Source organism: Tachypleus tridentatus, chromosome 9 (assembly GCF_004210375.1).
Source record: "Tachypleus tridentatus isolate NWPU-2018 chromosome 9, ASM421037v1, whole genome shotgun sequence".
In the NCBI taxonomy this organism is placed as follows: Eukaryota; Metazoa; Arthropoda; class Merostomata; order Xiphosura; family Limulidae; genus Tachypleus; species Tachypleus tridentatus.
This window is the reverse complement of record NC_134833.1, coordinates 51,892,328-51,905,003: the sequence shown is the minus strand read 5'-3', so window position 1 is coordinate 51,905,003 and position 12,676 is coordinate 51,892,328.

The following is a 12,676-nucleotide window of genomic DNA, read 5'->3' as shown; positions in this document are numbered from 1 at the left end:
GAAAATAAGTTTAAAAATTTTCAACTTATTTATTATTGGTCACTTCAACACCAGTTTGTTGTGATCGTTGCTTTGTTTTATATTGTGTTATACCCGCTTTTTGCTTTCCATTCTTAACTATCTGCTTTATTTAGGTTGTGCTAATTTTTATCTTGAACATAATAAAACGCTGTATAATACTGTATACAATAACAAATAGATTCAGAATTACTTTTTCTTCCTCTTATTGGCAGTATATTACTTTCTTTCTTTCTCTCTCTTGGAGTATTCCTTCTCTCTCACACTTCCTGGTGTCCACTCTTTTTTCATAAAGCCCTTGCCTTTTATATTTATTTCTAAAATCCACGTCGGACTGATCCTTTTCTCTCTCTCATTTTTATTTATTTTGCACATGTTTCCGTTATATCTGATTATAATGTTTCATAATAATAGAGTTCTTGTATCTTTCAATTTGGCTAAACGTGGGAAAGCGGCCACTAATTTATTCACTATAACTCATTTTCTAAAGATTGAAATACTTTATCCTCTAATTCCTAAGAGAGTGAACAAATATCAGCCATTTTCTTACTTTGCTCAACCCCAACCAAACCTACACCTAGCTAGATAACATTATCTACCAAAAGATAAACTTTCTATCCCTGAAATCATCCTAGTAGCTCTCTGCTGAGCCCTTTCCAGTAATTCAGTAACTTGTCTTGGCTAAAGAGAGCAAAACTATATATAATAATCCAAACAAGGACAAACTATTCTTGTACAAAAAGATAATTAAGTTTTTTACTTAGAATCAACACAGCAATATGTTTGTAAATACGATATAAAATTCTATTAATTTTGCTACTTGCAACAGAGAATTGTTTCAATAACTCGAGTGACTTATTCACCACGCTACTAAGATCTTTCTCTTCAGTCATGCTGTTAAGTCGGTTCCCATAACGATAATCATTCGTTGTCATGGAAGTACTTTGATTGCATATAATTTGCCAAACATTTATCCAATTCACAAATTGATTCAAGTATCACAACATCACCAACACAGCTATAAATTCTCAAGAGTTTAATGGCATTTTCAAAGTTTATCTACGAAGTCCTCAAGCTCACCTTGTCTGCACCCTTGTCACATGACTGGTTGAATCACTAAGGACATCACGAAGTCTCATAATTAGGAAAAACTGCTGTAGCATGTAACAAGGGCTCGGCATGGCGAAGCGTGTTAAGACGTGCGACTCGTAATCTGAGGATCGCGGGTTCGCATCCCCATCGCGCCAAAACATGTTCGCCCTTTCAGCCGTGGGGGCGTTATAATGTGACGGTCAATCCCACTATTCGTTGGTAAAAGAGTAACCCAAGAGTTGGCGGTGGGTGGTGATGACTAGCTGCCTTCCCTCAAGTCTTACACTGCTAAATTAGGGACGGCTAGCACAGATAGCTCTCGAGTAGCTTTGTGCGAAATTCAAAAAACAAACAAACAAGCATGTAACATGCTATACATAGTAACAGTGACCTCTTTTATTGGCAATTAAAACTTGTTCTTGCAGTTAAGGTGGCCTGGCATGGCCAAGCGCGTAAGGCGTGCGACTCGTAATCCGAAGGTCGCGGGTTCGAGCCCGCGTCGCGCTAAACATGCTCGCCCTCCCAGCAGTGGGGGGCGTATAATGTGACGGTCAATCCCACTATTCGTTGGTAAAAGAGTAGCCCAAGAGTTGGCAGTGGGTGGTGATGACTAGCTGCCTTCCCTCTAGTCTTACACTGCAAAATTAGGGACGGCTAGCACAGATAGCCCTCGAGTAGCTTTGTGCGAAATTCCGAAAACAAAGAAACAAAACAAGAAGTCAAGGTATAAAATTAGTATATGGATTTTGTTAGAAACTTCTCTGAAATTTAGGTTTGGATATAGCTTGAACGTCTGAAATTTTATTTTATTAGAATGTTATCCATAACACAATTTTGTACAAAGTAATTAAAATACATTTTAACTAAGATATTATATATATAGTACCATTTAATGCAACACACTTGAGCTTTAACTTTTTCAGAAAAATTAGTTCATTATGATATAAAGGGGTAAATGTATTGCAACCTTGAGGCCATGAGTACGTTATAAGAATAACAGTCAAATCCTACTACTTGGTCAGCGCAAAGGCTGGTTAAGAATCCTGTTCTTCTCTCTAGAGTAGCAAATCAAATTTAAAGACAACTATACACATATAGCTCTGAAACGAACAAAACGTTCAAATTTTATTCGAGAGCCAAAATATTTCAGTTTTGAACAGGAATTTGCTAAAGCTAACGCCTATTCTGAGTTATATGACAACATGTTAGGACTGCATAAGGTCATTATTTCTATGTGTATTTACGTAATGTCAATTTACCGTTCCTAATGAAATAAAATTGTCAGCCGAAATTTGTTCTATATTTTACACACTTATTGTCTGTACAGAGGCACGAACAATTAATTATTATTCACTTTTATTTCTACTAGAAGTCGCTTTTAATTTAAGTATTTTTCGTATTTTAGTTAATAATAGAAATAAAAATAACATTAATTTCAATGATGAAATATATGGTGAGGCTGCAGTAACTTGTTATGACAGTACTGTTATATATTTGCGAGAAAAATGTCTTAAGAAATGTTTGAAGAAAGGTATTTAATTTATTGTCCACATATTTCTGGATCGGAAAAATAGCGCCATATTCTGTTAAACCTTTTTAACTTTGAATTTAAATGTAAAATCTCATCGCTACCACCACGCGCACCATCAGAACAACAGAAGTAACGACTTCTTGGAATTCGCAATTCCCGCTTCCCTGAATTTCATAACATCCATTTAAGCTTTAACAGCTGTATGAATCACGTAAACGCAAACTCTTGGGCACAACGCTAAAAAGTGTTTTCCTGGTACCATTGATTATTTGCCAAGATCATCTTTATTTTATCATGATTTCTTTCGTGATTATGATTTTTTTTTATCCTACTACTGGAAAATAATTATTACTGCTGGCTTGTTGCTCCTACTCGCTGTCCAGCAGTTCAGACTTTAGGACGATTTTATGGCATATTTATGGCATATGGTGCTGCTCTGATTGAAAGTACCAAATAAGTCGATACTGAAGCAAGGTGGCTACAGCTTTTAGTTTGTCTGAAAAACTTTACGTGACATCGATTCGTTTATTTTTTATTAAACATTCCTTTTATTTGTTTCTTTCAAAGCAAAGCCACATTGGATTATCTGCTATGTCCACCGGGAAGAATCGAAATCCGAATTTTGACGTTATAAGTTCCTAAACTTACCGTTGTCCCACTGGAGAATAATAAACAATTAAAGTCATCTTCTGTTATTTGCCACGTGTGCTCAGTTTTTTTGTTTTTTTTTGGTTTACCTCTCGGTTATTCTGCTGATAGAAATGTTAAACCTGATACTAAAAGGTGTTAGAATAGGATATACAAATGGTTAACTGCACATAAGTGGTTTGTATATGTTAATACGGTAGTGTGGAGTTGTTTGTTTTAGAGCAAATCTACATTGCGTTATCTGTTGTGCTCACCGCGAGGAATCGAACTCTGGATTTTAGTGTTTTTTCTCCTTAGATTTATCGGGGTCCCACCAGAGTACCTATGATGTAAGATGTGCGTCGAAGACGCAAGCGATTTTGCCACGGACGATATGCTTAGAATCGGTATGCTTGGTTCATACCGAATTGTCAACTATTCCACAGTATAATGTCACAAACTTTTGAATGAGTATATAATACTTCCCAGTTCCTTTCAAGGAAGGATATTCGTATAATGATATTCTTAAATGATTTTAAGCCAATAAAGAGAGACATTTTAGGAAGATGGCTTTCAGTGATTAATACGAAAATGGGAAGTCTTGCATTACTAGTGTTAAGACATCAGTGGACTCTAAAACCATGCGCCAAACCAACCTGGAGCAATACCCTTATCTAGAAATGAAAGGATATTATTATGAAAGAGAACCCTTCAACTCAAAAATGCAATACGATGATGTTAGACATTTGTGCTTACTGATAACGAAATAATAAATAAGTGTTTGAATATGAAGAAAGCTCGTAAACCACCAGCTGCAAATCATAATTTATGGCTGATTTCTTAAGAGAAATAGCTAAAAAAAAAAAAAAAACAGAATCGTAATAAGTTCATTCAACCATACACTTATTAAGTAACCCGCTACAGTTTAACTGGGTTTCTTTGACTATGATCTGTTTAAATGTGATTTTGAAAGTTGAAGTTTGTGGAAGGTTTGTCAAAATATTTGGTCTAAAATAGGATTTACTATATTTTGAAATATAGTGGGATTGTAGCAGCGAAATTTGGTACGATGAACAACGGAGAAAATAGTTCCAAGAACAGCAGGTAATCTGGAGCATCGTTCAAATAACCAGCAATAAGATTATTTGTTTTATATTTACGTTCGTAGTGCAAGTTATAAAATTAATATTCATCTCAAAACCACGAGCCCATTAAAGTGCCCCCCAATGGCTCAGCGGTATGTCTGTGGACTTACAACGCTAAAAACCGGGTTTCGATAACCCCTTGTGTAGCTTTGTGCTACACGACAATAATACAACATCATTTAAGTCACTGTCCAATTTTACTATGTATATAGAGATATGAAAATTTTAAAGCCATATCTGGGATTAGGTCCGGTATGGCCAGGTGGTTAAGATGCTAGATTCGTAATCTGAGGGTCGCGGGTTCGAATACCCGTCACATCAAAGATGCTCGTCCCTTCAGCCGTGGGGGCGTTATAGTATAACTGTCAATTCCACTATTCATTAATAAAAGAGTAGCCCAAGAGTTTGCAGTGGGTGGTGAGGACTAGATGTCTTGTCTTACTCTATTAAATTAGGGACGGGTAGCGCAGATAACTCTCTTGTAGCTTTGAGCGAAATTCAAACCAAATCGTATGTTTGGATTTTCAATTTTTACTGAATAACTTTTTGAACCCTATAGTTTGAGACGAGAGTAATTTAACAGTGTATCTTTGCGCGACATTCCTGAAACAAACAAACAATCTTTGATTAGTATGAAAGTTTTTATTGTGTTTTGCAGAAGTAGATTTGGAAAGAGAAATACGTGGATTAAAAGCACTGATAGACGTTCGTAACGTAAAACAATTGCAACATGGGAAGTTGGCTAAAATACGTCTTCGTTTCATGTTGTTTAATTATTCTTAATCGCTTGAAGAAAAAGAATGATTAGGTTTCGAGTTATTTATAAGAGTAATCGTGTTATACTTTTGCGTGCGTGTTTGTTTTGTTACCTAAGTACACACGCAGATATTCCAATGTGCTTTTATCATGCTCTACATTTTTTGTTTTACCTAAATATCTGTCTTCTTGGATCAACTAATTTAGTTACTGATACATCCGCCCTGTGGTTCTGCCGTGAGTTTAACTCGTGAAGGGCTCATGAACTTTTCTATCTTCTTGACATTTTAACTTTGGAAATTGATAATTTAACGAAAGATGTGGGAGTATTGCTGAAGAAGTCACATAATTCTTTGACGTAAAAAGTTATTAAATCTTTCTTTTAATAAAACGTGAGACAAAATACTGCCACTGCGTGCAGAGAGTTGTTTGTTTGTTTTGAATTTCTTGTAAAGCTATACGAGGGCTATCTACGCTAGCCGTCCCTAATTTAGCAGTGCAAAACTAGAGGGAAGGCAGCTAGTTATCACCACCCACCGCCAACATTTGGGATACTCTTTTCCCAACGAATAATGGGATTGATCGTAACTTTATAACGCCCCCACGGCTGAAAGGGCGATCTTTTTTGTGCAACGTGGACGTGCAGAGTGAAATACTTTTTGTGCCAAAGGTTGCTGTATTTTGAAATATATACATATATATAGGATTTTAACAGACACAGGACGTCTATTCTGGCATGTGTAATATCTAGTTTTAACACTTTATTCACCGAAATCAGTTGATATTGAATAAAGTAAAGAACCGACATTTAATGCTAGAAATTTGAATTTGTGAAAGTTAAGAAATTAGTTAGTGTTTAGAAACATTCAGTAGTATAAGGAAGTCGAAATTTTCAAAGTAAAGAACCACTCAATAGTGTTAAAGGTTGAATTTGTTCTTTGGAAAAAGAAAACAAATCACCCTTATAAGTTAAATATTTTAATTAATTTAGTCTTAAACATAACGTAGAGATTATGTTGTGAGTAAAATATCGCAGAGCTAATAATACAGAATTTTAAAACATTCGGAGTTCTAACAAATGTATTACTGTAAATGGGGTGTCCTATGATAACACCTCGCTAGTACAGCGGTAAGTCTCCGAATTTACTACGCTAAAATTAGGGGATCAATTCCACTACATGGGCTCAGCAGATAGCCCAATGAGGCTTTGCAACACACACAGTCCTATGATATTTTACAATATTGGGTTAGTTATACAAAACATTGAGAAATAAATGCTGTAATGTATAATTTTGGGATGTTCCCCAGTGGCTCAGCGGTATGTCTGCGGTCTTACAACGCTAAAACCCGGGTTTCGATACTTGTGGTGGACAGAGCACAGATAGCCCATTGTGTAGCTTTGTGCTTAATTCAAAAGAACAACAACAACAATAAGTTGTGATATTTTACACATTCAATTGTGTCACAACCAACTTTTCTACTCACACAATGTTTTTTAACTATTACAATAATTGTCATTTATCAGTTGAAGACAATAACGTGTTCTTGGCAATACCGATGAAGTGTATTATACTCGTTTAGAAAATGTTTGCAATTCAATTGAGGAACATATTAAAATTTCGGGTATTAAATTAAATAATTTGAGATTAAATTATTTTCGTTAAAAATTTAACGCTTTCTTAGAAAGTGTACTCAGCTAATTTTGAAATATAAATAAACATCACTAAGATTTCATGTGATTCTATTAAACATTTAAACCACTATTAAAGACATTTAAAAGAACAATTAAGCAAGCTGTATATTAAATATATACATATACGTACCGAGACCAAATATGTAAACATATTAATGTGTAGGCCTGACACGGTCAGGTGGTCAGAGCGATCGATTCGTAAGCTGAGGGTCGCGGGTTCGAATCCCCATCACACCAAACATGTTTACCCTTTCAGCAGCGGTGGGTGACGTTAAATTGTCACGGTAAATCCCATTATTCGTTGGCGGTGGGTGATGATGACTAGCTGAATCCCTCCAGCCTTAAACTGCTAAATCAGGGACGTTTAGTACAGGTAGCTCTCGAATAACTTTGCTTGAAATTCAAAACAAGCAAACAGCTAATGACATAATAAGCTTCTCGGCCGAACAGGCTTCTTCTTCAGGAATCTCCGATCAATACGACTAAGTATAAGCAGTCATACATTTCATAAAACGGATATTATCTTCAGTTGCGCCTTGTGTTTGTAGGCTTATAACATTAACAAAACAATCAGGTTTCGATACCCGTGGTGGGTACAACAAAAAATAGTTCAGTGTACAGTTTAGCACTTAACAACAGAAAAATTAATTTATACTTGCAGTTGTTGCGGTGGCACAATATGTACAAACATTCTTTCTTGTGATGTCGAGAAAACCCACTTGTAGAGAAATATATATGCAAAAACAGCTCGTTTGGGTTGAGAAAATATTTTATGTATAAGAGCGAACAACGATGACCGAAGAAGGTCGAAACGTTGTTCGTTCTTCTACGTAAAATATTTTCTCAACCCAAACGAGCCGTTTTTGCATGTATATTTAGTGTCTTCATTTTTCTGTTTATAATATAATGTTTCGTTATTTCAATGTTTCTCAGTGTTGTCATATTGCCACTGAGACAAATATTATTTTCTAATGTTTAGTTAAAACGTTAAAGTGTTTGGAGACAGTCGTTATGTATTGCGTTATTCTTGTTAGTTTGTTTTAACGGTAAATTTGCTAATATGATCAATCATCAAAAAAGTCTCTGCTTGCGTTATTTTCTCGCTTTTAAATATAACAGTCCTATCATTCCCAGAAACCACTTTAATATCCTTTTACTAATGCTAAAAAGTTAATATAATAATATAAACTTGTAAAGCAAATTTTATAGCTTGTATTTCAAATTATTTTACTCGTTTTCCACATATCGCAAGTAACGCTTCGAACTTATATTTCCTCAGCATCTTCCAGAACAACAGAGCGGCAGGAAATAAGATGATTGAAAGAATTAGTTTGTTTGTTTGTTTGTTTTTGGAATTTCGCACAAAGCTACTCGAGGGCTATCTACGCTAGCCGTCCCTAATTTAGCAGTGTAAGACTAGAGGGAAGGCAGCTAGTCATCACCACCCACTGCCAACTCTTGGGCTACTCTTTTACCAACGAATAGTGGGATTGACCGTCACATTATAATGCCCCCACGTAAGGGTCAATCCCACTTTTAGTTGTGAAAGAGTAACTCAAATGTTGCTGGTGGGTGTTGTTGATTAGCTGCCTTTCTTATACTTTATTATTTATAAGTTATGGGTGGTTAATGTAAAATGCCCTCGAGTAGTTTTGCTCGAAATCAAACACAACAGACGAGAAACTTTTCCAACTCTAGTAAGTTTTAGTTCCAACACCAAAGCAAAATATTCTATTAGGGTCCGGCATGGACAGATGAAAAAGGCCCTCGACTCGTAATCCGAGGGTCGTGGGTTCAAATCCCCTTCGCACTAAAATGTTCGCCCTTTCAGCCGTTATGGCGTTATATGTGACAGTCAATCTCACTATTCGTTGGTAAAAAGAGTAGGCCAAGAGTTGAATGTGGGTGGTGATGACTAGCTGTCTTCCCTCTAGTCTTGCACTACTAAATTAGAGACGGCTAGCGAAGACAGCCCTCGTGTAGCTTTGCGCGAAATTAAAAAAACAACAAAAAATTCTATTTGAAAATGTTTTCTTATTATTGTATTTTACTATGTTTTTGTCATTTTATTATTCAATAATATTATTTATCAAAATAAATTGCTTAATTTGTAGCGATATATATGTTGGGATGGTGCCTAAGATAAAAGTTTTAACTTTGCTTAGCGGTTTATAAAAAATAAAACAACAATATTATTTAGTGTCGTAACTTTCGAAATACGTCTAACCTTATCTGGTGTTGCGAAACCAAACTCCATGAAAAATATACTTATTTAACCGTATGTAAATAAGACAGTAATGTGAAATTAATTCTCGAATATTTAGTATATAAAGTTAATATTTGTTTGTTTTGAATTTCGCACAAAGCTACTCGAGGGCTATCTGTGCTAGCCGTCCCTAATTTATATGCCCTCGAGTGGGTTTCTCGTCATCACTGATTATCGTCCCTAATTTAGCAATGTAAGAATAGAGGGAAGGCAGCTAGTCATCACCACCCACCGCCAACTCTTGGGCTACTCTTTTACCAACGAATAGTGGGATTGATCGTCACATTATACGCCCCCATGGTTGGGAGGGCGAGCATATTTGGCGCGACGGGGATGCGAACCCGCGACCCTCAGATTACGAGTCGCACGCCTTAACACGCTTGGCCATGCCGGGCCGGAAATTAATATACTTAATATGACACTAATTTTTAACACGTTAGCTTCCAATCCTATTTCGCCAATACTTTCCAAGGTCCCTCTAGTCATTTTGCAATTACTTTTCTAGGAAGAGTATATATGCAGCCGTTAATTATAAGTGGCATTTTTGAAAAGAAAATACAACACGCTTCACAGGTTGGTCGGGTCGTGTGGGAGCCAACGTGTTAATAAATAATTTCGTTTCCTTGCAGCAGGGGTGTTAAAGACTTTGTCCATTAAAATACATTACTTAACAATGTCAAGAAAACAAATCATAAGGCCCTTAATGAATATTAAATAAATTACCGTTTTTAAAGTAATTTACAATCTCCTTCTAACTGGATTAACCAAAAACGACTTAGCGCTTTATTTTAAAGATGTGTGAATTTTGCTATCATGTTTTACGTTAATACTAGATGAGATATATGCTCTCAGTTTACAAGTTATGTTTTGGAATATAAAGTAATCAAATTATTCCACAAATTTACCTTAATAAAAGTGTTGGCGCAATAACACTTAGATGAAATAAATTATAAATTTACTTCACCATATACTAACTTAAATTAATTTAGGTATGTTAATAATATTATGAAATTTCGTTGAATCTCATCAAAGAATGCATTAGGCCTGTATGTCATAGATTCTCTTTTCAGTTGCACCTCTGGAGAGAAAGAAAAAATCTTTATTATATATGTATATATATATGTACAAGTTCACAGACAGTTTCTATTTATCTGTGTAATCCCAAAACACTGAGTAATACAGACATTATTACCTTTAGCTCTCTCCTACCTCCGCCATCTGACATGAAATGTACTTTAACTAAGCTACACAGTTAACGAAAGAGACAAGTTGGTTCATAAATAATCGATACTGTCATTTTATTACACATCCAGTGTACAGTAGCAAGCAAGGCACGTGCACTGTACTGTTGTAGGCCTCCTCGAATGTTCTCCACTGCCGAACAAAAACGATTCAATAAATAGCACCGTACAGAAACATTACGTGGCATTTAAGATCGACTAATAACGTTAACTACAAGCTATAATAAGAAACACCTATAGAATGTATTATCTTATACCTAACGCACCACAGTAAAAAGGGTCGTGCAGTGACCACGAATTACTGATCAAAGTTATGACTTAGAATCTATATTATAATCTGTGATGACGAGAAAACCAACGAAAAAGGTCAAAACATTGTTCGCTCCTCTACTAGTGCTTTCTCTACCCATACCAGCCGTTTTTAAATATATAATACATATTATAGTTACTAAACTTAAATTTGTAACTTAGAGGCAAAAAATGGAATTAGCTACTGAACACTTGAACATTTTGTATAGAAGCAACTTGTTAGGATAATCAGTGAATGGCTTATACTGTGTTTTCGTAATTAAGTAGCAGCTAACTGGTAAAGCATGTCGGGGTTCAACATTCAAGGAAACTAAATTATTATCATATCAGATTTAGGGTTGTCTTTGTAAGTATAACTATTTGAAATATGTATTTTACCCTTATTAATATTAACCCCAAGTGACGAATTTAACTATTTAATATCGCGGTTTTTTATTTATAAAGTTGACTGTTAACTTGTATTTTCTTTAAAAAGTCGATCATTTAATAACCAATATTCTGTTTATATGTATCACAATTTAACATCTAGGTATTTCTTTTCATGCATCATTAATAGTTTAAGATCTGTGATTTTCTTTATGTGAATTATTAATAATTAAACAGTTATTAACAATTTAACATATAGGGTTTTCTTTATATAAGTCATTATCAATGTAATATACAGGGTTTTTTTTATACAAATAGTGTTCACTTCTAAAAAAAGAAAGTAAATATAAGAATGGGTAATATCAGTCCTCAAAAGCAATGCAAACAATATGTTGGGTACAGCATTTGCATCATCCATTCATAATAGGATAAAGTGAAACTAGTTGTGATTGAATATTTATATATATTGCTATATAAACACAATGAGGTTCCAACTGTAATATTTATTAGTTATCTATCACTGGCTGGTAATTCTTGTTTCATCCTGTACTTGAACTTTTCAAAGGAGCATAAAACTTCTGTAAGAAAGCTAGCTTCAAGGGGTAATGATAACATAATTTACACTGGAATCATAACTTTTTTTTAATTACTACTAGATGTTAATAATAATTGTAAAAGAGGATACTCCATTTGAAATTATGTTATCTCAGTGAAATTAGTTGACCCAATAGTTTTAGTTTCTGAGTCATCATGTAATAATAAAGAAAAAGAAGAAAGAAGAACAAGATACTCGAACTTTCTGCTGTAATAATTACAAACATTTACAGAATTTGTGACTCAGTCATTAAATAGACATTTGTCATAAAAGGAAACACTATGTAGCATTGTAAAGTTCTGATGACCTCTTATGGAGATACTTAAAATACCATTTTGATGAACAACCCCAGTCATCTCTATATGAATAATGTAACTGTCTGTCTGATAAGTCATTAACAATTCAACATCTACAGTTTTATGGATATCGATCATTAACAAGCTAATATATAGAGTTTTATTTATGTACGCCATTAGCAATTGATTTCTTGGAGTTTTCTTAATAGAGATCACTTACAGCTGAACACCTGGACTATTCACTATATAAAACATTTACAACGTAACATATAGGATTTTCGTTACACATTAACAGCTTAAAATACGTTTGTTGTTTTATTTTTGTAATCATAACTTTCTTTATGACTTTAATAATATCAAATCTACAGAATGTTTTGAACAAATTACCATTTCAAATGTAAGATTTTTATACATTAAACTTTTTTTATTAATTTATTATCACATAGAACGTACTTTATATTACTTAAACAATTAACGAACACGATTTTGTGTAGCTTTATGCCTCACAGAACAATCTGTTTATTTGTTTTGTGATGATGAAAAATCCACTTGATGTAAAAACGTATCTCAGGACGGTTGGTGTGGGTATTATCACTTTTACCAATAAAGCAGCGAACAACATTTCGACCTTCTTGGGTCATCTTCAGGTTCACAAAGAGAGTTTGCAACTAATCGTTTGAATTTCGCATGGAGCTAGCCGTCTCTAATTTTGGAGTGTAAGACTAGAGGGAAGGCAGCTAG